This window comes from Erinaceus europaeus, unplaced genomic scaffold, assembly GCF_950295315.1.
Source record: "Erinaceus europaeus unplaced genomic scaffold, mEriEur2.1 scaffold_352, whole genome shotgun sequence".
In the NCBI taxonomy this organism is placed as follows: domain Eukaryota; kingdom Metazoa; phylum Chordata; class Mammalia; order Eulipotyphla; family Erinaceidae; genus Erinaceus; species Erinaceus europaeus.
The window spans coordinates 67,574-90,550 of NW_026647607.1; the positions used below are offsets into that span (position 1 = coordinate 67,574).

Consider the following 22,977-nt stretch of genomic DNA (forward strand, 5'->3'; position numbering starts at 1 on the left):
GTTTGAGCCCAATGTCTACCACAATGAAGGAAGCTTGTGCTGAGTGTGGTCTCTCTCAGAATCTGTGTGTCTCTGAAAAAAAGAAGAAAAAAAAAAGATGCATAATGTCCAGTTTTATCTGAATTATTTTCTATTTACTAATGTCCTGACAGCAATTTCAAGCCCAAAGCTCCCTGGACATAAGTAGATGCATAACACTCTTTCCCTAAAGCATTGTTAATTGCAATAAAAGGTCCAAGTATTGTTTTATTTACCAAATGTATCACTGATTCTTTGGAAGCTTTGTCTGACTGAAGCATGGTTTCAAATTTGCTCGAATGAAAATAAAAATTGGACCTAGCCAGGCTACCCTCCACCTACTCATATAGTGCATGGGTGAGGCCCCCATCTCCTTTGGAGGTGGAGGGGCATTAAAAAACAGGTTGTAAAGTTTAAAAAATTATTTTTGAGAGGTGCACCAGAGCACCACCTGTCTCTGTCTTATAGTAGTGCCAGGAATTGAACTAAAATAAGTGCTGGGGAGAGAGCATAACGGACAGCATAAAGGCTTTCATGTCTGAGGCTCCAAGGTCCCATGTTCAATCTTCAGCACCAACATATGCCAGAGCTGAGCAGTAAAAATAAAGTTAATAAAAGTGGCACAGTGGATAAAGCACTGGACTCTCAAGCATGAGGTCCCAAGTTCAATCTCCAGCAGCACATGTACCAGAGTGATGTCTAGTTCTTTCTCTCTTCCTATCTTTCTCATAAGTAAATAAAACTTGTTTTAAAAATTCAATCAAATATAAAAGTATATATATTACTATGTTAGCATGAAGATGCAGAGAATGTAAAATAACTAAAAGAAAGCCTGCTTCTGAAGAAACTTTTGGGGAAGGTCTGAATAGCATCAGTGAGCATCTTGAATGCCTCAAGAAAGGGCAGCACCACCATCCCCACTGTGTGGTCTTCAGTTTTAGCTTAATTTCTCTGAGTCCTGGTTTCCCCTTCTGTAAAGTGGAGATAACAAACGAGGCTTGTCTTGTGGGGAAAGTGTTATTTCTATAGTGTATAAAGCCAACTCTTCTGCTTAGTGAGTAACCAGAAATGGTAGCTGATGCACAAGAATCTGGGCTCAAGCTCCTGCTCCACATCTGCTTCATGAACAATGAAGCAAGTCTGTCGGTGTCTATCCTTCGCTCTCCCTGTTTCCTTCTTCCATCTCAATTTCTCTCTGTCCTATCTAATAAAACAGAAAGGAATGAAAAATGGAGGAAAATGGTTGCTAAGCTCCAGTAAGAAACTTTGTGGCAATTACAAAATCAATCAATAAAAAGAAGCTACCATGACAAACTGGAAGAATCTGCTTTGGCCTCAACAGGAAAGAAACCATTGTGCTGGGGAAACAGCTCACTTGGATAGTCTGCTGCTTTTCTGTGCACAACCCCAAGTTCAAGCCCAGCCCCCACCACAATGAAGCTTTGGTGTGGGTGTTTTCATTGTCTTTGTATCTAAGCCCCCCCAATAAAATTTAAAAGATTGTTAGGAACAAAAACATTATTTAAAAATGAAAGGAAATGAGCCAGGTGGTGGCACAAGAGGTAGCCAGAGAGAATATACATATTACAGCATGCAAGGACATGGGTTCAATCCCCAGGCCCCCAGTGGTGGGGAAGCAGGGAGAAGCTTTACCAGCAGTAATGGTGTACTGCAGACGTTTCTCTCACTTATCTCTCTCCCTATCTTCCCCTTTCCTCCCAATTTTTGTCTTTATAAAAATTAATTATGTGGGTTATGTGCATGTGGCAAAAAGAGCAAGGACCAGAGTAAGGATCCCAGTTTGAGCCCCCAGCTCCCCACCTGCAGGGTAGCTGCTTCACGGTGGTGAAGCAGGTCTGCAGGTGTTTATTGTTTACTTCTCCTCTCTGTCTTCCCCTCTTTTTGCCATTTCTCTCTGTCCTGTCCAACAACAATGGAATCAGTAACAATGACAATAAAAGCAACAACAATAAAAGCAGCAAGGACAACAAAAAGGAAAATAAATATTTAAAATTAATTATTTATAATAATAAGATAGAGAGAAATATAGTAAAGTGAATAAATAAAAACAATCAAGGGGGCAGGGCGGTGGCATACCCTGTTAAGCTCACTTAGTACTAAGCACAAGGATTCGCACGAGGATCCCAGTTGAAGCCCTGATCACCCCACCTGCAGAGTAGGGGGTTGCTTCCCAAGTGGTGAAGCAGGTCTGCAGGTGTCTTTCTCTCTCCTCCTCTATATTCCTCTCCATTCTAATTTCTCTCTGTCCTATCAAAAATAAAAATAAAATAAATGGTCACAGCAGGAGCAGTGTATCACACTGCAAGCACCAAGTCCCAGTAATAACCATGGAGGAAAAGAAAAGAGGAGATGAGAGGAGGTTGTGAAGAGAAGAGGGAAGGGGGGAGGAGGGAAAGGGAGAAGAGAAGATGGGAGAGGAGGTAAGGGGAGGGGATGAGAGGGGAGCAGAAAGGGAAGGAGGGGAGTGAAGGGGAGGAGAGGAAAGGGATTAGGAGGGGAGAGGAGGGCAAAGGAAGGGAGGGAGGGGAAAGGAAAGGAGGGGAGGGAGGGGAGAGAAAAGGAGAGGAGAAAAAAGAAGGGAAAAAGGAGAAAAGCAATCAAACATAAGAGTTGTGCTTAGGGCCATATGATGGTATTTAAGAGCTTTGAGGTGAGCAGACACCTGTGGCCCAGCAGTTAGGCTGTAAAGGCCAGTAGTTCTGGGCAGGAACTCTAGTCCGGACCTTCTAGGGGGTACTGTGTCAGGGGTGGTTAGCAGCCACACAGGTCCCACTCATTGAGGTCAGTGCAGATGCCCTCTAATCTCTTTCCTTTCATCCTGTGTATCCTCAGGCCCACGTGTCTCCTCTTCCTAGTTTTCCTGGACCCTTTGAATAGTTTAGCAGGGATCAGCCAAAGCTCCAGCTCTCTGCACTTATGGTCAGATGAGGAAGACTATATAAGACCAGTGAAGGGCAGGGCTACTCTGTTGCATCTATTCCCAGATTCCGTGGCAGCTTGTCTGTGGGAGAACATCACCTGCCTTCTCCAGAGCTACTGAGACCTATAAAGTCCTAGTCATGGTAAATATGAAGGGGCTTGGGGATGGGGTGGCTCCAGGGCCCCTGGGGTGGCAGGACTTCAGCTGCACTTTGAGCTGCATCAAGACTGTCACCTTGTCTGGTCTGGCAAGACAAGTTCACCTGGGTGCCTCCTCCTGGGCCTTAGGAGATCCCAGCAAGAAGGACCCATCCCATGGCTTACTGCCACTAAGGACTTACTTACAGAAACTAAAGATCCTCCCCCTCCCTTCTGCCATAGTGACTTACTTTCCCACTGTCCTGAGGGACTCTTGGAACACCTCCTATGCTTCCACAGGAGATGCTAATACTTCTGGCATGCTCTAGCCAGCACCCCTGTGAGTTCTGTGGCAGGGGGTGGTGGTGGCTCTCTCCACTGAGTCACTTGTATCTAGAGCTTGGGGACAACTTCGTTTGCATCAAGTGGACTCCTCCTATGAAGGGTATTAACTGTTGCCTTGTCTAGTCTTCATTTCAACTTTCTGTGACTTGTCTGTATATGAAGCATTCTATTTACGCCAGGTTTTAAAAAGACAATTGCGTGAAAGGGTGGATTCCTATAAAACCGCAGAGTAGACCAGGACTGACAACCTCTTGGGTTTTAAAGAAGCATGAAATTATATACAACTTGAGTATTTTTGATATAACTTAGCAGAGGTATTGGAAACAACTATCTTTGAGTTTGTCTCCTTAAATAAGCCATGCTTTAAAACAATTGTTTGTCAAATATTACAACAGTATCTATTATTATTTTTAATGGGTGATTTAATAGTGGGCTTACAAATATCTAGTGAAGAACAATTAACAGTGATTAGCTGATCTGTTGCTCCTTCAGAGACGAGCACACAGTTACAAAAATATTTCTCACTGTAATAACGTACTTGAGTGCTTTTCACCAAAAGATACTAGATGGAGCAAGTTAGGGAGTACTGAAACCTTTAAAAGGGCAGAAGAGCAGAAACAGCAGACCTAATGAGGCCTACCGGTTAAATTAAAACTTTCTTTTTTTAATTATTTTTTTTCTCCAGGGATATTTCTGGGGCTCACTCAGTGCCTGTACCATGAATCCACCACTCCTGGAGGCCATTTTTCCCTTGTTGTTGCCCTTGTTGTAGCCTCATTGTGGTTATTGTTATTGTTGATGCAATTAGTTATTGGATAGGACAGAGAAAAATGGGGAGAGGAGGGGAAGACAGAAGGGGAGAAAAAGATAGATACCTGCAGACTTGCTTCTCTGCCTGTGAAGCAACTTTCCTACATGTGGGGTGCCTGGGGCTTGAACCAGATCCTTATGCTGGCCCTTATGCTGTGCGCCACATGCACTTAACCACTGTGCTACCGTCTGACCCCCTTCATTTGCTTTTGATGAGAAAGCTGCTGCTTTTAAATCAGATCTATACTGACTCTACCTTATGACACTTACCTGCCTAAAGTCTGGAGGGGGGGCACAGGAGAGCAGAGCTGTAGTCACATGGCTTTGCAGGAGGCAGTTTAGACTGCAGCAGATAAAAGAAAGTTGGGAACCACAGAAAGCTCTTCTTCAATCAAAGAAGCCCTTAGTCGCAATGACAGGATATATTCAGGTGTTTTTTTTTTTTTTTTACTATTTATTTATTTCCTTTTGTTGCACTTGTTTTATTGTGGTTGCTATTGATGGATAAGACAGAGAGAAACAAGGAAAGCAGGCGGAGACTGAGGGGGAGAGAAAGACATACACCTGCAGACCTGCTTCAGCTCTTGTGAAGTGACTCCCCTGCAGGTGGGGAGCCAGCAGCTCCAACCTTACACTGGTCCTTGCACTTCGTGCCATGTGCATTTAACCCATTGCACTATCACCTTTTGACTACCCTTTTCAGGTATTTTATAACCCTGGCCTTGGTTGGGGACAGCCATAAACAGATCTCCAATTGTCTCCAGTTTCCTGGAGCTGTGAAATAGTTAGTCTAGTTAAAATTGAGCATGATATAGTAGTGGGATATTCCTACTCATGGGTTCACTAGAACAGCCCCCCCACCACACACACACACACACACACACACACACACACACACAAATACAGTCTGAATGGGAAAGGAAGAGCACACCAGTGACAGTGAGTTTGCAGACTTGGTCAGAGTAACATGACTGTTTTATGGGAGTGGATGTGGAAAGAAGGATCAAAAGTCAAAGGCTGTGATAACTAGAGACTTATCTCAGGTTATGGAAACAGGCCCTTAGAAAGCTTAGCTAGAGGGAGTTGGGAGGTAGTGCTGCAGGTTAAGCACAAGTGGATGCAAGAACTGACATCAAGATCCTGGTTTGAGCCTACTGGCCCCCCACCTGCAGGGGAATTGCTTCACAAGAGGTGAAGCAGGTCTGCAGGTGTCTGTCTTACTCTCCCCCTCTAAGTCTTCCCCTCCTCTCTCCATTTCTCTGTCCTATCCAACAATGACATCAAGAACAACAATAACTGCAACAATAAAAACAAGGGTAACAAAAAGGAAAATAAATATTTTAAAAATTAATTATATATAATAAGATAAAGATAAACATATGAAAGTGAATAAAGAAAAACAATCAAGGGGGCAGGGTGGTGGCATACCATGTTAAGCTCATACAGTACTAAGTGCAAGGATTCACACAAGCATCCTGGTTGGAGCCCCCATCTCCCCTCCTGTGTGGGGGGCTTGCTTCACAAGCAGTGAAGCAGGTCTGCAGGTGTCTTTTCATCTCCCCCTCTATATTCCTCTCCCTTCTAATTTATCTCTGTTGTATAAAAAAATGAAAAAATGGCCACAGCAGGAGCAGTGGATCATAGTGCAAGCACAGAGTCCCAGTGATAACCTTAGAGAAAAATAAAAGAGAGGATAGGACAGGAGAGGAGGGGAGGGGTGTACAAGGGAGAGAAGGGGAGAGGAGAAAAAAGAAGGGAGAAAAAAAAGGAGAAAACCAATCAAACAGATGAATGTTCTTAGGGCCATATGATGGTATTTAAGAGCCTTGAGGTGAGAAGTCACCTGTGGCCCAGCAGGTAGGCTGTGAAGGCCAAAAGTGCTGGGCAGGAACTCTAGGCCGCGCCTTCTAGGAAGTTCTGTGGCAGGGGTGGCTAGCAGCCAGACAGGTCCCAGTCACCATGACAGGAGTCGCCTTGAGGGGAGCAGCAGGGGAGATGACTGTGGTTGCAGCTGCCCTTACCTGGCACCTGAGCTCCCTAGACTTTGCCTACCTGCCACCGCAGCCCCCACTCACTGAAGTCAGTGAAGATGCTCCTCTAGGCTCTTCTCTTTCATCCTGCCCATCCTCAGGCCCACGTGTCTCCTCTTCCTAGTTCTCCTGGCCCCTTTAAAGAGTTTGGCTCCAGCTCTCTGCACTTATGGTAGATGAGGAAGACTATATAAGGCCAGTGAGGGGCAGGGCTACTCTGTTGCATCTATTCCTAGATTCCGTGCAGCCTGTCTGTGGGAGAACATCACCTGCCTTCTCCAGAGCTACTGAGACCTATAAAGTCCTAGTCATGGTAAATATGAAGGGGCTGGGGCAGGGGTTGGCTCCAGGGCCCCTGGGGTGGCAGGACTTCAGCTGCACTTTGAGCTGCATCAAGGCTGTCATCTTATCTGGTCTGGCAAGACAAGTTCACCTGAGTGTCTCCTCCTGGGCCTCAGGAGATCCCAGCAAGAAGGACCCCTCCCATGCCTTACTGCCACTAAGGACTTACTTACAGAAACTAAGGATCCTCCCCCTCCTGCCATAGTGACTTACTTTCCCACTGTCCTGAGGGACTCTTGGAACACCTCCTATGCTTCCACAGGAGATGCTAATACTTCTGGCATGCTCTAGCCAGCATCCCTGTGAGTTCTGTGGCAGGGGGTGGTGGTGGCTCTCTCTGCTGAGTCACCTGTATCTAGAGCTTGGGGAGAACTTCAGTTGCATCAAGTGGACTCCTCCTATGAAGGGTATTAACTGTTGCCTTGTCTAATCTTCATTTAAACTTTCAGTGACTTGTCTGGGTCTGAAGCCTTCTATTTAAGCCAGGTTTTAAAAAAGACAAGTGCATGAAAGGATGAATCCTGGTCCAGCTCCCCACCTGTGGGGGAGTCGCTTCACAGGCAGTGAAGCAGGTCTGCAGGTGCCTGTCTTTCTTTCCCTCTCTGTCTTCCCCTTCTCTCTCCATTTCTCTCTGTCCTATCCAACAACAATGACATCAATAACAACAGTAACTACAAAAAATATTGTTTTTGTCATTTTTACTACCAGAATTATTGCTTGGGCTAGATGTCTATATGAGAAAGTCATAATTTTCATTAGTCATTAAAAAAACCTTATATATCAAGATTATTTAAATATATATATATTAGAGACAGAGAAACAGGATGTGAAATAGGAAGATAGAGAGTGATAGAGAGTCACTTATAGGACTGCTTCTAAAGCTTTCCCGTTGAAGGCAGGGACCCTGGTCCTTGAACTATGTAACACGTGCACTTTACTGACTGAGCCACTGCATGGTATTTTATTTTATTTTATTTTACTTTATTTTTAATTATAATAGTGACAAAGATAAATAAGGAGAGAGAGAGTCTTGCAACCTATCCCACTGAAAATTCCCACATGCAGATGGAGATTTGGAAGTTGAAGGAGGGTCCTTGAACCTAGTAACTTGTATGCTTTACCAGTCTTTCTACCATGTGAACCCAAGTCATTTTGTTTAATTGACTTTTCTAAACCAGCTGTCTTTCTATTGCTAAGTTCAGATGGCTATCAGTTTTTACAAATTGCAAAATCCCTTTATTTATTTTCCTTTTGTCTCTACTTAGAAATTCTCATTCCCAAGAAGGAGGTACAAAAATAGATCTTGGAACCTGAAGCAGGAGTTACTGACTTCAATCCTTAGCACTAAATTTGCTGTAGTGAAGCTCTGATCTTCTCTTTCTCTGACCAATAAATAAATCATAAAGGAAAAGAAAAATAGAATTACTCAATACTAGTTGCATTCTCATTATCCTTGTGCGAAGGCAGTCATTAACTATCACAATCCAATTCCTCTTTATAAGGGATAACTTTAGCAAACGAATTCCTATGTTGTTTGACTTCTAAATTGTTGCAGGTGATACTTTTATCAAAATGTGCTCCTTAATGATATGATGACAGGAATCAGCTACAGAATACTAATTTAGGATGTTGGTTGGAGAGCTAAAAGCAATTCCAACAGAAAAAAAAATCTCTCCATCTTAATAGGTTAGTTCAATAGAGGTCTATTTCTTGCCGAAGTAAAGATAGTGGAGGGTGTGGATTATTCTGTTCCATAGGGTCATTCAAAGAACAGGTTCCTTCTATCTTCTTGTCTGTCCTGCTCTGAGCAAGGAATGCTGTGAGAATTTTTTTTTTGTGTGTGTGTGTGGCTCACTCCAGGTGGCTGTAGTTTACACCCTTCATAGCCACATTTCTTGGCAAGAATTTTATGAACACAGCCACACCTACAAGGAAGGGAAGGAAGTGTAAATCTGTTGGGTGTCAGAAAGAAAGAAGCAGTTTTGGTAGACATGAGCCAGTTTTGCCTTAGCTGCTAGGGAAATTAAAAAGAAAAAAAAAGACACCTCCATTATAAGGAACAACTTTTGTCTAGTTTTAGCTGCCTTGTTGAAGTTGGGATGTCTTTGTACATTTCTATGAGAGAGACCATAGTAGCATTCATTTATGATCTGGTTTTCTTTTTTATGTTCTTCAGGGATAGAAACTTAGACCTGCCACATTTGTAAGGGATGAGCTTTACCACTGAACAACTTCCCAGTCACATATATTCACAGGCATTAAAGTCAATGTAAATACAAGTTAATTGAATTTAAAGGAAAGTTCAATATATAATTTCTCCTAGATTTAACAATTTGTTAGATCTTATCCTATTTTGGCTACTTGCACATAAAGGAAAGGAATTAGGATTTGATGCATACATACACCTGAATAACATTATGTTGAAGGAAAATGTTTATTTTCAAATTCAAAAGTAGAATCTCCCAACTGCATAAAAATAGCAAAGCTGTGGTTTTGTTAATTTATCCTTTCTTAAATAAAAAATAAATTAAAAAAAGAAAAAGAAAACGACAAAGCTAACAGATGGAATTAGGCTCTTCTCTTTGGTAGCTGACTTTACTGTTAACTGAGGCCCCCTAGAGCCCTATTAGCCAAATACGCGACTCTGCTAATCCCAGAATTTTTAAAATAATTATTTATTAACTATCTCCTGTATGTGAGAAATAGTGTGATTTAATGAATCCAAAAAGAAGGTGTTGTTCTACTCTTAGAATATTATATCTGGGTGAAATTGGAAGATGTTTCTAAGATGGGAAGAATCCTCACCAACTCTGAAGATATCAGACAAGCAAAAGTTCCGCTCTCTGTCAGCAGTCTGTTTTTAAGAATGTTCTGGGTGGTTCTAATGCAAGCTAAGGGTTGAGTATCTCTGGTCTAGTGAGATCCTTCAGGAGACATTATGATGCATGAAAGAATATAGTCAGCTTCCTATTGTGTCATTCTAAGCATTTTTCTAACATCACTAGACACAATAAAATGTGTAAGAATTAAAAAAAAAAGATGGTTTCCTATAAAACCAGAGTAGACCAGGACTGACAACCTCTTGGGTTTTAAAAAAGCATGAAATTATATACAACTTGAGTATGCTTCCCATAGGTATTGGAAACAACTGTCTTTGAGTTTGTATCCAAAAATAAGCCATGTTTTAAAACAATTGTGTGTCAAATATTACAACAGTATCTATTCTTTTTTAATGGGTGATTTAATAGTGGGCTTACAAATATCTAGTGAAGAACAATTAACAGTGATTAGTTGATCTGTTGCTCCTTCAGAGACTAGCACACAGTTACAAAAATATTTCTGACTGTAATAAAGTACTTGAGTGCTTTTCACCAAAAGATACTAGATGGAGCAAGTTAGGGAGTACTGAGACCTTTAAAAGGGCAGGAGAGCAAAAACAACAGACCTAATGAGGCCTCCTGGTTAAATTAAAACTTTCTTTTTTTAATTTAATTGTTTTTTGCCTCCAGGCTTATTGCTGGGGATCACTCAATACCTGTACCATGAATCCACTGCTCCTAGAGGCCATTTTCCCCCCTTTCTGTTGCCTTTGTTGTTGTAGCCTCATTGTGGTTATTATTGTTAATTGTTAATCCTGTTTGTTATTGGATAGGACAGAGAAAAAAGGGTATTTGATGGGAAGACAGAAGGGGAGAGAAAGACACCTGCGGACCTGCTTCACTCCTGTGAAGGGACTCCCCTACAGGTGGGGAGCCTGGGCCTTGAACCAGGATCCTTATGCCGGCCCTCATGCTGTGTGACACGTGTGCTACTTCCCGACCCCCTTCATTTGTTTTTGATGAGACAACTGCTGGTTTTAAATTAGATCTATACTGATTCCACCTTGTGCCACTTACCTGCCTAAATTCCAGGGGGGGTGAGCACAGGAGAGCAGAGCTGTAGCCACATGGCTTTGCAAGATGCAGATTATACTGCAGCAGGATAAAAGAAAGTTGGGAACCACAGAAAGCTCTTCTTCAGTCAAAGAAGCCCTTAGTCTCTATTACAGGATCTATTCAGGTGTTTTTTGTTTGTTTGTTTGTTTTTAGTATTTATTTATTTCCTTTTGTTGCACCTGTTTTATTGTGGTTGCTATTGATGGATAAGACAGAGAAATGGAGAAAGGAGGGAAAGACTGAGAGGGGGAAAGACAGACACCTGCAGACCTGCTTCAGCTCTTGTGAAGTGACTCCCCTTCAGGTGGGGATCCTTAACACTGGTCTTTGCACTTTGTGCCACATGCATTTAACCCACTGCATTATCGCCTGACTACCCCTTTCAGGTATTTTATAACCCTGGCCTTGGGGACAGCCATAAACAGATATCCAATTGTCTCCAGTTTTCTGGAGCTGTGAAATAGTCTAGTTAAAATTGAGCATGATATAGTAGTGGGCTATTGCTATGCATGGGTTCACTAGAATAACGCCCCACTACACACACACACACACACACACACACACACACACACACACACACAAATACAGTCTGAATGAGAAAGGAAGAGCACACCAGTGACAATGAGTTTGCCGACTTGGTTAGAGTACCATGTCTGTTTTATGGAAGTGGATGTGGAAAGAAGGATCAAAACTCAAAGGTGGTGATAACTGAAGACATTACCTCAGGTTATGGTAATGGCCCCTTAGAAAGCTTAGCTAGAGGGAGTTGAGAGGTAGTGCTGAGGGTTAAGGGCAAGTGGCTACAAAACACAAGGACCGGCATAAGGATCCTGGTTTGACTCTTCTGCCCCCCCACCTGCAGGGGAGTTGCTTCACAAGAGGTAAAGCAGGGGAGTCGGGCTGTAGAGAAGCGGGTTAAGCGCAGGTGGCACAAAGCACAAGGACCGGCATAAGGATCCTGAATCCCAGCTCCCCACCTGCAGGGGAGTCACTTCACAGGCAGTCAAGCAGGTCTGCAGGTGTTTATCTTTCTCTCCTCCTCTCTGTCTTCCCCTCCTCTCTCCATTTCTCTCTGTCCTATCCAACAATGACAACAACAATAATAACTACAACAATAAAACAACAAGGGCAACAAAAGGGAATAAATAAATAAAATAAATATAAAAAATAAAAATAAATAAATAAATAAAAAAGAGGTAAAGCAGGTCTGCAGGTGTCTATCTTTCGCTCTTCCTCTCTGTCTTCCACTCCTATCTCCATTTCTCTGTCCTATCCAACAACAATTACATCAAGAACGACAATAATAACTACAACAATAAAACAAGGGCAACAAAAGGGGATAAATATTTTTTAAAAAAAAGAAAGCTTAGCTAGTGTGGAAAGTTCTTTACTTTCCTTTTCACAACTTTTGAAAGCTTGAAATCCTCTGGCTCAAGGAGAAATGCAATGGGATATTTGCTGGTGATAATTTGGATGTCTAAAATTATCTTTTATGGCTTATAATGAATTATAATCGGCACCCTTTTCCCCCTTTTTTCATGTGTTTACATATAAGTTTTCTGTTCATTCTCTTTGTTAACTGGGAGTGATTTTGGTAACTAATGGGTGGCTTTGCTTAGCAAGAAAAGGAAAGCAGTTTCCTGGTATTATTAAACTCTAAAAAACTGTACAATTTCTTCACTCTGATAAATATGTATTTTACTAGGAAACAGCAAAGTCTTTGTGACACACTCCTCTTCCCTCAGGAGTGTTGGTAGTAAAAGGAAAATGCTGTTTAAAAAGATGTGTTCCACAAGGTTATATGCTTCCAATATTTAGAATGTACCTAACTTCTGCTTATCTGGCATTTTCTAAATGAATCATTTGACTGTAGTTTGCTGATTCAAGCTAGTTTTAAACAGAGAAAGAAAAGTTCTTCTACAAGAATAGGACTAAAGAAAGACCAGGTGAACTCAAAAGGTACAAAGTTATCAGAATGAATGAGAGCTGGAAGGAGGAATTTTGCATGCATTGGCGTTCTCACCAGGCTTTTTCCCAGATGCTGAGGGAAATGGTGCAAGAGCTACTACTCTGTCCTTGTAAAATGGTATAGTCCTTACTCTGAATATCAATTGCAGCTACAAAACTAGGGTGCGGTCTCTAGTCTTAACCTAGCAGTTCATTAATATCTCTGGATTCCCAAAGCATGTCTCTGAACTGTCTTTCACAAAACATGTTTGGGAAATAGTCCTTGAGCAGGAGAGGCTTCCAGAAAGATAATTATACAAAAAGCTGGTTACTTAGTCAGGTATGAGTCATTTCTTTTCTTTTTGGTTAATTTGTTTTTTTTAATTTTTATAAGTCATTAAATGGTTTAAAATATCATAAGATTACAAAAGCGTGTAGTTCCATACCACACCAACCACCACATTCAGTACTCTCACCACTCTCCACCTCCCTTCAAAGATAACCACTATAATTTTGCCAAAATCTGACTTTTTAAACCTATACAAGTCCATGTATTTCAGTTCTTTATATTGAACATATAAGCTAAGCCATCTGGTTTAGAAATGTAGGTAATTTGGCTATAGATGTAAACAGTAATAAGAATCCTTGAACACATATATCAAATTAAATAACCTCAAAGTATTACATATAGAAGGGATTAAAAAACAAAACAGAGTTGTAGGAGAGACTCAAACATACTAGAGATAATTACTTCATTTAAAAATACATAGAGAACTCTATGTGTGTGAATGCATTATACATGAAAGTATTACATAGGTTTAATGTAAATACATCTAAGAGGTTTTCATTTATTTATTTTCCCTTCTGTTGCCCTTGATTTTTATTGTTATGGTTATGATTGTTATTGATGTCATCATTGTTAGATAGAACAGAGAGAAATGGAGAGAGGAAGGGAAGACAGGGAGAGAAAGATAGACACCTGCAGACCTGCTTCACTGCCTATGAAGCAACTCCCCTGCAGGTGGGGATCTGGGGGCTCGAACTGGAATCCTTAGGCCAGTCCTTATGCTTTGTGCCATGTGCCCTAAACCTGCTGTTCTACCACCTAACTCATGAACAGTAAATACAGTTTTTGGTACATGTGTAAAATTTCTCAGTTCTCTGCAAAACACTCTAACCTGCCCCCCCACCTAGGTGCACCTTCACCATCTTGCACCAGGACCTGAAATCCTAACAGTCTTCAAAAAATAAACAAAATTATTATGAGAGAAATATATAAAGAGACAGTAGAGACCAGAGTCCTGCTCAACTCTAGCTTATAGTAATGCTGGAAATTGTATTTGGGACATTAGAGCTACAGGCATGAAAGTTTCTTTTTTTTGAGGTTTTATTTTTAATAAACATTTTATTTGGAAGTGATTTAAGAATTACAGAAAAGCTGCAAAAGAACCACTACTATCCTTCATGCAGTGTCCCCAAGTGTTAACATATGACTTAGCCAGGTACATTTGTCAAAATTGGAATATTGACAATGATACATAACTATGAACTAATCTCCAAGCTTTTTATGGATTTCACTAGTTTTCCACTAATGTTCTTTTTTTTTTCCTTTTTGTTAATTAATCCTTTCTTTAAAAAAAGCATGAGGGAGTCGGGCTGTAGCGCAGTGGGTTAAGTGCAGGTGGCGCTAAGCACAAGGACCCGCATAAGGATCCCGGTTCAAGCCCTGGCTCCCCACCTGCAGGGGTGTTGCTTCACAAGTGGTGAAACAGGTCTGCAGGTGTCTTTCTCTCCCTCTCTCTGTCTTCCCCCTCCCCTCTCCATTTCTCTCTTTCCTATCCAACAACAATGACAACAATAATAACTACAACAATAAAACAAGGGCAACAAAAGGGAATAAATAAATAAAAATAAATATTAAAAATACATTTAAAAAAACTTTAAAAAAGCATGAAAGTTTCTTGCATAACCATTATGCTGTCTTCTCAGCCTAAAAGAATCTTTTGAAAAAATGTTCTTTTCTCATTGTTCTTTTCACTAGCAAGATTTATCCATTACCACTTCTTTCATATTTTAAAGTTGTTTCATATCTTTTGTAAATGGTTATATTTTAATTTTTAATTACTTTTATTTACTTATTGGATAGAGATAGCCAGAAATTGAGAGGAATGGGGAGATAGAGAGGGAGAGAGATGGAGAGACACCTGTAATGCTGATTCACCACTTGCAAAGCTTTCCCCTTGAAGGTGGGGACCAGTGTCTAAAACTTGGGTCCTTGCCCATTTTACATGTGCACTCAACCAAGTGCACCACCACCCCAGTCCTTGATGTCTCATATTTTTATGGCTGTGCTCTATGATCTGTTTTACTATGTATCACTTTGTTGAGTGTTCAATGTTCCTTTTTTATTTCTCTGTGACATTCCTTTCAGTAACTCTTGCAAAGCAAGTCTGGCGATGGCAAACTCCTTTGTTTTTGTATGTCTGGCACTGTTTTGATTGCTCTTGCATATTTGAATGATAGTCTTCTAGCATAAAATGTGTGAGACTGGCACATTTTTAGAGAGTGTAGCCAGTTTGTCTTCTGTTTCTGATGTTCTCTTATACATGGCTGAGTCTACTTATTTTACTTGCTATTTGATACTGGAAGGAATTCAAAGTGTTCTTCATACCCTATTGTTTTAAAACCTTGAATATACCACTTCTCTCTCCTGGCCTCCATGGTTCCTGCAGGAAAATCTTCTGTGAATCTGACTATACTGTGTGTGTGTGTGTGTGTGTGTGTGTGTGTGTGTGTGTGTGAATCACTTTATTATTTTACTTTATATAATTTCACAGTGATGTTTCTTAATGTAATCCTATTTGGGTTTAGAAATTTGAGAGTTCTGTCTCCTTCCTGAACATCTGCCTTCTGACCAAATCACACATTTGGAAATGTTCTGTTATCTTTTCCTTGAATGTAGTCTTTGCTCCCTTCCTTTTTATCCTTTCCTTCTGAGACACTCATAATCCTGATATTACTTTCATAATAGTCTTTAATCCTCTTGAAGAGTTGCTTCATGGGAGTCGGGCAGTAGCACAGCATGTTAAACACATGTGGCACAAAGGACAAGGACTGGTGTAAGGATCCCGGTTCAAGCCCCCAGCTCCCCTCCTGCAGACGAGTCACTTCACTGGTGGTGAAGCAGGTCTGCAGGTGTCTATCTTTCTCTCCCCCTCTCTGTCTTTCCCTCCTCTCTCCATTTCTCTCTGTCCTATCCAACAATGATGGCACCAATAATAACTATAACAGTAAAACAAGGACAAAAAAGGGAATAGATAATAAATGTAAAAAAAATTAAGAGTTGCTTCATTTTTCCTAAAGGTTATTTTTCTCCTCCTACTTTGAATTCAAAGAGTATAGCTAGTTTGTCTATTTCTTTTCTTTTCTTTTTTCTTTTTTTTCTTTTTCTTTCTTTTTTTTTTTACTATTTATCTATTCCCTTCTGTTTTCCTTGTTTTTTTTTTATTGTTGTTGTTGGTGTTGGATAGGACAGAGAGAAATGGAGAGAGGAGGGGAAGACGGGGAGAGAAAGACACCTGAAGACCTGTTTCACCGCCTATAATGCGACTCCCCTGCAGGTGGGGAGCGGGGGCTCGAACCCGCATCCTTATGCCCATCCTTGCGCTTTGCACCACCTGCGCTTAACCCGCTGTGCTACCGCCCGACTCCCTGTCTTCTATTTCTGATATTGTCTGTTCTATGTGGGTAAGTCTAATTCCTTTACTTGTTACTTGAGAGTGGAATGTATACAAAGTGTCCTTCATCCCCTATAACTGTTTTCAAGTTTTCCATTTTACTATCAAGGGACACTTTAAAGTCGCTTCCTTCTTAATCTGTTTCTTCAAATTTCCTGACAATGCAGTTGCTAAATTCTTCCTCTGCTGATAGCTCTTCTGTAACTGTATCATTGAATTTCTTGGTTATGCAGCACCCGCATTTTCCTAGTTTTACACATCTGTTTGGTTTCTGTTGTTGGCCAGCAAATGGTGCTGGGTTCTGCCTTATATTTGAGTTGCAATGGGGATGAAATAGTACTGCAGTATTATGACACCTGATGTCCCTTAAACAGTCTGTCAGGGGCAGGGGAGGGGTAGGGGGATTCCAGACCTCCTACTATTTCCAGATTGATTCCTAAAAGTGGGAACTCTGCTTTGAAGTAAAAGTCACTTTCCTCCTTGCAGGGTGGTCTGATCCCATTCACCAGGGTTTCTATGCCATTTGGGACAACTTAGACTTTGGTAAGCTTCTTGGCTGCCATGAAGGAAGAAAAATCATTTCCCTAGTGCTCCTGGATGGACCCTCTGGGGTTCACACAATAGATTGTGGCTTCTATATCCCTAAACAGTAACTTAAACTCTCTTAAACCACTAGGTTCCTGAATGGTTTCCAGGAGGCCCTTTAATATCCACCAGGTGGATCTAAAGCAAATGCAAATATGGTAGCTGATGTCTAAGCAATGCTGCGTTTATTTATTTATTTATTTATTTATTTATTTATACCAGAGCACTGCTCATCACTGGTTTATAGTGGTACAGGGTATTAAACCTGGGACTTCAGAGCCTCAGCCACGTTTCTTTGCATATCCAGTATGCTATATATCCCCACTCTCAATGCTGCGTTTCTGTTAATGTCCTTTTCTCCCTTCCCCCGGCTCCTGGAGTCCACACAATCAATGACTTTCAAATATTAATGATCCTTTCTTTACCAAAAAACCCAGATGTTCTCTGATGAAATTTGTTTAGTTATTTTGTTATAATATCAACATTTGTTTTCTGGTGAAGGGACAACTTTCTGTGAATAGGCCACCATAGCTCCACCCTGGAAGTCTTTTTTTTTCCCTACCAGGGTTATTGCTGATCTCCTTACCTACATGAATCCACTTTTCCTGCTGGTGACCATTTTTTTCCCTTCTGTTTGATAGGATAGACAGAAATTGAGAAGGATGGGATGGGTCGAAAGGGAAAGAGAGACACAGCTTGGCTTTACCACTTGTGATGTTTCCCTAGAGCCAGTTTCTTTGCACATTAATTTTTGCACACAACCAGGTACACCAACCAGAACCCTGAGAGTGAATCATTCATAAATAGTTCACCTGCAGAGGGGGTAAATAGCACAATGGTTATGCAGGGACTCTCATGCCTGAGGCTCCAATGTTCCAGAATCAATTTCTCCCCTCCCTACCACCACAAACCAGAACTGAGCAGTGCTTTGGTTAAAAAAACAATCAGATAAATAAATATATATAATATATATGGGCATCTTCCTCCCACAGCGTCAGTGCATCTCTATCCACATTGGCCAGGCTGGTGTCCAGATCGGTAATGCCTGCTGGGAGCTCTACTGCCTGGAACACGGCATCCAGCCTGATGGCCAGATGCCCAGTGACAGGTCCACTGGGGATGGAAATGAATCCTTCAGCACCTTTTTTAGTGAAACTAGCACTGGCAATCGTGTACCAAGGGCAGTGTTTGTAGACCTGGAACCCACAGTCATTGGTGAGTTGGCCTGTAACCTGGGTGAGATCCCAGGGGTGTGTCCTGGGACTCCACAGACACCTTAAGGCTGGGTCTTCTTACACAGGGCTAGTGGTGAGAGGCTTCTATGATTTCCCTTTGCAGATGAAATTCGCAGTGGCCCCTACTGCCAGCTATTCCACCCTGATCAGCTCATCACGGGCAAGGAAGACGCTGCTAATAACTATGCTCGTGGACATTACAGCTTGGGCAGGGAGGTTATAGACCCTGTCTCCGATCAGATTCGGAAACTGATAAGATAACATCACTTGCTCAATGTGGCGTGGGACTAACTACAAGAACTCTTCGCACACTGATGGCCCTCACTGAACATCTAGACTCTCAGCCGAGACACTCTTGGGCTATGGCACAACTATTTGCAGCAAGACCAGCTTCTCTTTTCTGTTTTATTTTGATGACATTTAAGAACAATAACCATCATGGTTTATAAATGGGTCTCACAGAGGTCAGTGGAGAATGTCCACAAATCTGAACACCTTTTGATAGGTGAGTGTTAGATACCATTTTTTAGCAACCTTTCATAGAATACTAGTTTGTCAGCCAACACTTCCCATATAAGTAGGAAACCCCAGTGAGGTGTGTGTGTGTGTGTTGGGGGGGGTCTTGAATTGTAATAATCACTTTTATCAACTTTCTTTCTGGTAACTACTCCTCACTGTGCTGATCACTGTTTCAAGTTAGTATTTAGTGAAATATATAAAACTGAATAATTAACTTTGTTAAAACCACACAGAAAGGAACCTGCTGGAGCCAGACCTAGACCTGACCTGACTCCAGTACCTGATTCCATTGGAACTTGATGGTTCTGATATATTCCTGCTCAGAAACTTGTTACCAAATCTTTTTTCTTTATTGAGGGATTAATAGTTTGCAGTTGACAGTAAACTATAGTAGTTTGTACATGGGTAACATTTCTGTTTTCCACATAATAATCTAACACCCCCCTCCACCCCCACCCTTCTCTACTATCACATTCCAGGACCTAAACACTCGCCCCCCCAACCTGAGTCTTTTACTTTGGTGCATTACACCTAATTCTGCTTTGTGTTTTCCCTTCTGTTTGATAAATCTTTCTGAAGTATCCATTACACAGAGGCAGTGGTTACAGGCTATCTTGGTCACACTCCAACTGATAAGTTTCCCTTGCTCTGTGGTCACACCAAGGGCAACAAAGATTACATTCTGTTTCAAAAATAAACTATACAGTCATTACAGATCTTGTGATTCCTTTAATTTCAGAAATGAAGGTAGTTTACTTTTTAAACAGCCTTTTTCACTGGGGGTATAGATTGACCTGCCATCATCCATGTCCAGCAGAGAAGCAATTACAGAAGCCAGAACATTCACCTTCCATACCCCATAAAGAACATTGGTATATAATCCCAGAGTGGGAGAAATATTAGGGGAAGATGACCAGAGGGCTCAGAACTCCAATTCCATCAGGACCCAGAGAGAGAAGAGGAAAAAAGAAAGGCATTTGGACATAGTAATATATGTAGAAAGAAAAGTTAAGACTACAGTAAAATGGGCAAATATGTGTAAGTACAGCTAGTTATAGAATTAAGTCAATTGGGGGCCTGGCAGTGGTGTGCCAGTTTAAGTGCACATATTGCAAAGCACAAGCACCCACTGAAAGATCCTGGTTTAAGCCTTTAGCTCCTCACATGCAGCGAGGTCACTTCATAAATGGTTAGTTAGGTGGCAGGTATCTATCTTTATTCCCCTCTGTCTTCCCTTCCCCTCTCAACTTCTCTCATATCAAAATATTTTTTAAAAAGCCAGAAAACATAGAAACTGTGGATTCATAGAGAAAGAACCAAGCCCCAGAGATAATCCTGGAGGCAAAAAAAAAAAAAAAAAGGAAATTTGCCAATCCATATCTGTGACCTTGGGATTACTAATACAGTTTCCAGGGGAAGGAATGAGAGTGTGGAACTCTGGTGGTGGTAACAGTGTGAAATTATACCCCATTATCTATAACTTTGTAAATCAATATTAAATCACTAATAAAAAATAAAATAGCCATTTTAGTGGAATTTTCCCCAACAAGTAATTGATTGTGAAGTTTCTCTGAATACTTAAATTCCTCAAAGTCCTGACTGTTTTACAAGCATTATTCATATTTCTTTTATAAGCTTGGCCACTGTAATCAGAGATTCAGAAAAGTCACTGTAGATACCTTCAAGACTTAATTTATTTTGCAGGCCGACAAGTGCGAAGGTCTTCAGGGATTCCTGGTTTTCCACAGCTTTGGTGGGGGAACTGGTTCTGGGTTCACCTCTCTCCTGATGGAGCGTCTCTCTGTCGACTATGGCAAGAAGTCCAAGCTCCAGTTTTCCATCTACCCATCTCCCTGGGTGTCCACAGCTGTCGTGGAGTCCTACAACTCCATCCTCACCACTCACAGCACCCTGGAACATTGTGACTGTGACTTCATGGTAGACAATGAAGCCACCTATGACATCTGTTGTCGAAATCTGGACATTGAACGACCAAACTACATCAACCTCAATCGCCTTATTAGGCAGGTAGCGTCCTCCATCACTGCTTCCCTCAGGTTTGATGGAGCCCTGAATGTTGACCTGGCAGAATTCCAGACCAACTTGGTGCCCTATCCCCGCATCCACTTCCCTTTAACCACCTATGCCCCTGTAATATCTGCTGAGAAAGCATACCATGAAGAACTTTCAGTTCCGGAAATCACCAAGGCATGCTTTGAGCCAAACAACTAGATGGTGAAATGTGACCCTCGCCATGGTAAATACATGGCCTGCTGCCTGTTGTACCATGGTGACGTGGTCGCCAAAGATGTCAGTGCTGCCATTGCCAGCATTAAGAACAAGCATAGCATCCAGTTTGTGGACTGGTGCCCCACTGGCTTCAAAGTTGGCATTAATTACCAGCCTCCCACTGTGGTCCCTGGTGGAGACCTGGCCAAGGTCCAGCGGTCTGTGTGCTTGCTGAGTAACACCACAGCCATTGCTGAAGCCTGGGCCCGGCTGAACCACAAGTTTGACCTAATGTTTGCAAAGCGTGCATTTGTCCATTGGTATATCGGTGAGGGCATGGGGGAGGGAGAGTTTTCTGAGGCCCGAGAGGACATGGCTGCCTTAGAGAAGGATTATGAGGAGATTGGAGCAGATAGTGCTAATGGAGATGATGAGGGTGAAGAGTATTAACTTGACATTTTTTATTCCTGTCTGTCTTGAACTCATTTGTGAAGCAGTCTATTGTGGCATAAAGCTGTCAATAAAATATTTTCATATGAATGTGTTTGGTTGCTTATTTTAATTTTGAGGTAAACAAGCAGAGAATGATACCACAGCCTTGATGCTTTCTCTCAATACGGTAGATCTTTTACTCAAACCTGGGCCACACACATGGCAAAGTCCCACACTATCTCAGTGAGTTCCTTAGCTAGCCCTTGGTTACACTTATATCATAAACATTTGCCCCACTTCAAGCCCCTTTGGGAACAGATGAAGTGGCTAGAGATCTGCCTGATCATTTAGATCAGTAGTTCAAGTGATTGATGTGTGTTCTTTGTTGTGCTTGTGGTCAGGTATGTTTCTGTAACTCTGCACACTGGTGATAAAAAGTCATCTCTAGTGTATCAGGGAGATACAACCCTGACCTGCTCAACAAACTTTTAGCCTGAAGTTCCAATTTCTTTCCCTCACATCACCACAACCTGAGTTGAGTAGTACTGTGAAAAATAAATGGAAAGTGAAATAAGTGGGACAGATCTGACTGGTATTTTTCCAAGTTAGACAACATATTGTCCACATCCTTCACCTGTGGATATTAAAAAAGCACATCTGGGGGGTCGGGCGGTGGCGCAGTGGGTTAAGCGCATGTGGCGCAAAGCGCAGGGACCAGCGTAAGGATCCCGGTTCGAGTCCCCGGCTCCCCACCTGCAGGGGAGTCGCTTCACAGGCGGTGAAGCAGGTCTGCAGGTGTCTATCTTTCTCTCCCCTTCTCTGTCTTCCCCTCCTCTCTCCATTTCTCTCTGTCCAATCCAACAACGAATTGCATCAACAAGGGCAATAATAACCACAACGAAGCTACAACAAGGGCAACAAAAGGGGGGAAAAATGGCCTCCAGGAGCGGTGGATTCATGGTGCAGGCACCGAGCCCAGCAATAACCCTGGAGGAGGGGAAAAAAACAAAGCACATCTGAGTCTGTGGATCTCAGCTAAGTCTTCAGAGAGTTGAATTAAAGATTCATTTTAAGACTTGTTGAGAGGAGGAGAGAGAGGACCAGAATATCACTCAACACACGAGATGCAGGGGTTAGACTTGGGACCTTGTGTGAAGAGTCCAAGGCTCTAGTCAGCATGCCACTCCATTTCTGGGTCTTTTATTTTTTTCTCCTAAAGCCTCTATTTCTGTTCTGTTGCTACAATATGTGGGGTAGCTAGTGATATTAGTCATAGATATGGCAAACGCTCGAAGAAGAAGTCATAGATATCATAGGCAGTAATTTGTTGAACTGTAATTTAAATCAGTAGCCATAATGTCAGAAACAATTGCTAACAATGTTAAAATATAATCTCATGGAAACAATTTGGAGTTGTGCTCATTTCTTTCATACTTAGCCAAAAGCTACTGTGGCAAATAAAATTGTACTTAATTCCCTATTTGGAGAAAGTGAAACTTTTTGAGTCAAAATCAATAACAGCCCAAGGCTGTTATAATTGGTACTTGACTCATCATTTATTGGGGGAATAACTGATGTAGAGGAATAAAGAGAATTGAATACTGTGTAGGCAAGATTAGAGAGAAGGCAGTTCCCTGAGTTGGACCCTCTTCCAACTACCTCTTCAGAAGCAACATAAGCAGGGATGAGCAAAGAAAGCCAGGGCACTGTGAGTAGCCGGAGAACTTAGTGACCA

At 41.7% G+C, this 22,977-nt stretch overlaps 1 pseudogene; it reads left to right on the forward strand.

The window, feature by feature from the left end:
• The first annotated feature begins 6,546 nt into the window (after positions 1 to 6,546).
• LOC132536385 (tubulin alpha-1C chain-like) lies at positions 6,547 to 21,260 on the forward strand (annotated as a pseudogene).
• Positions 21,261 to 22,977: the final 1,717 nt, after the last annotated feature.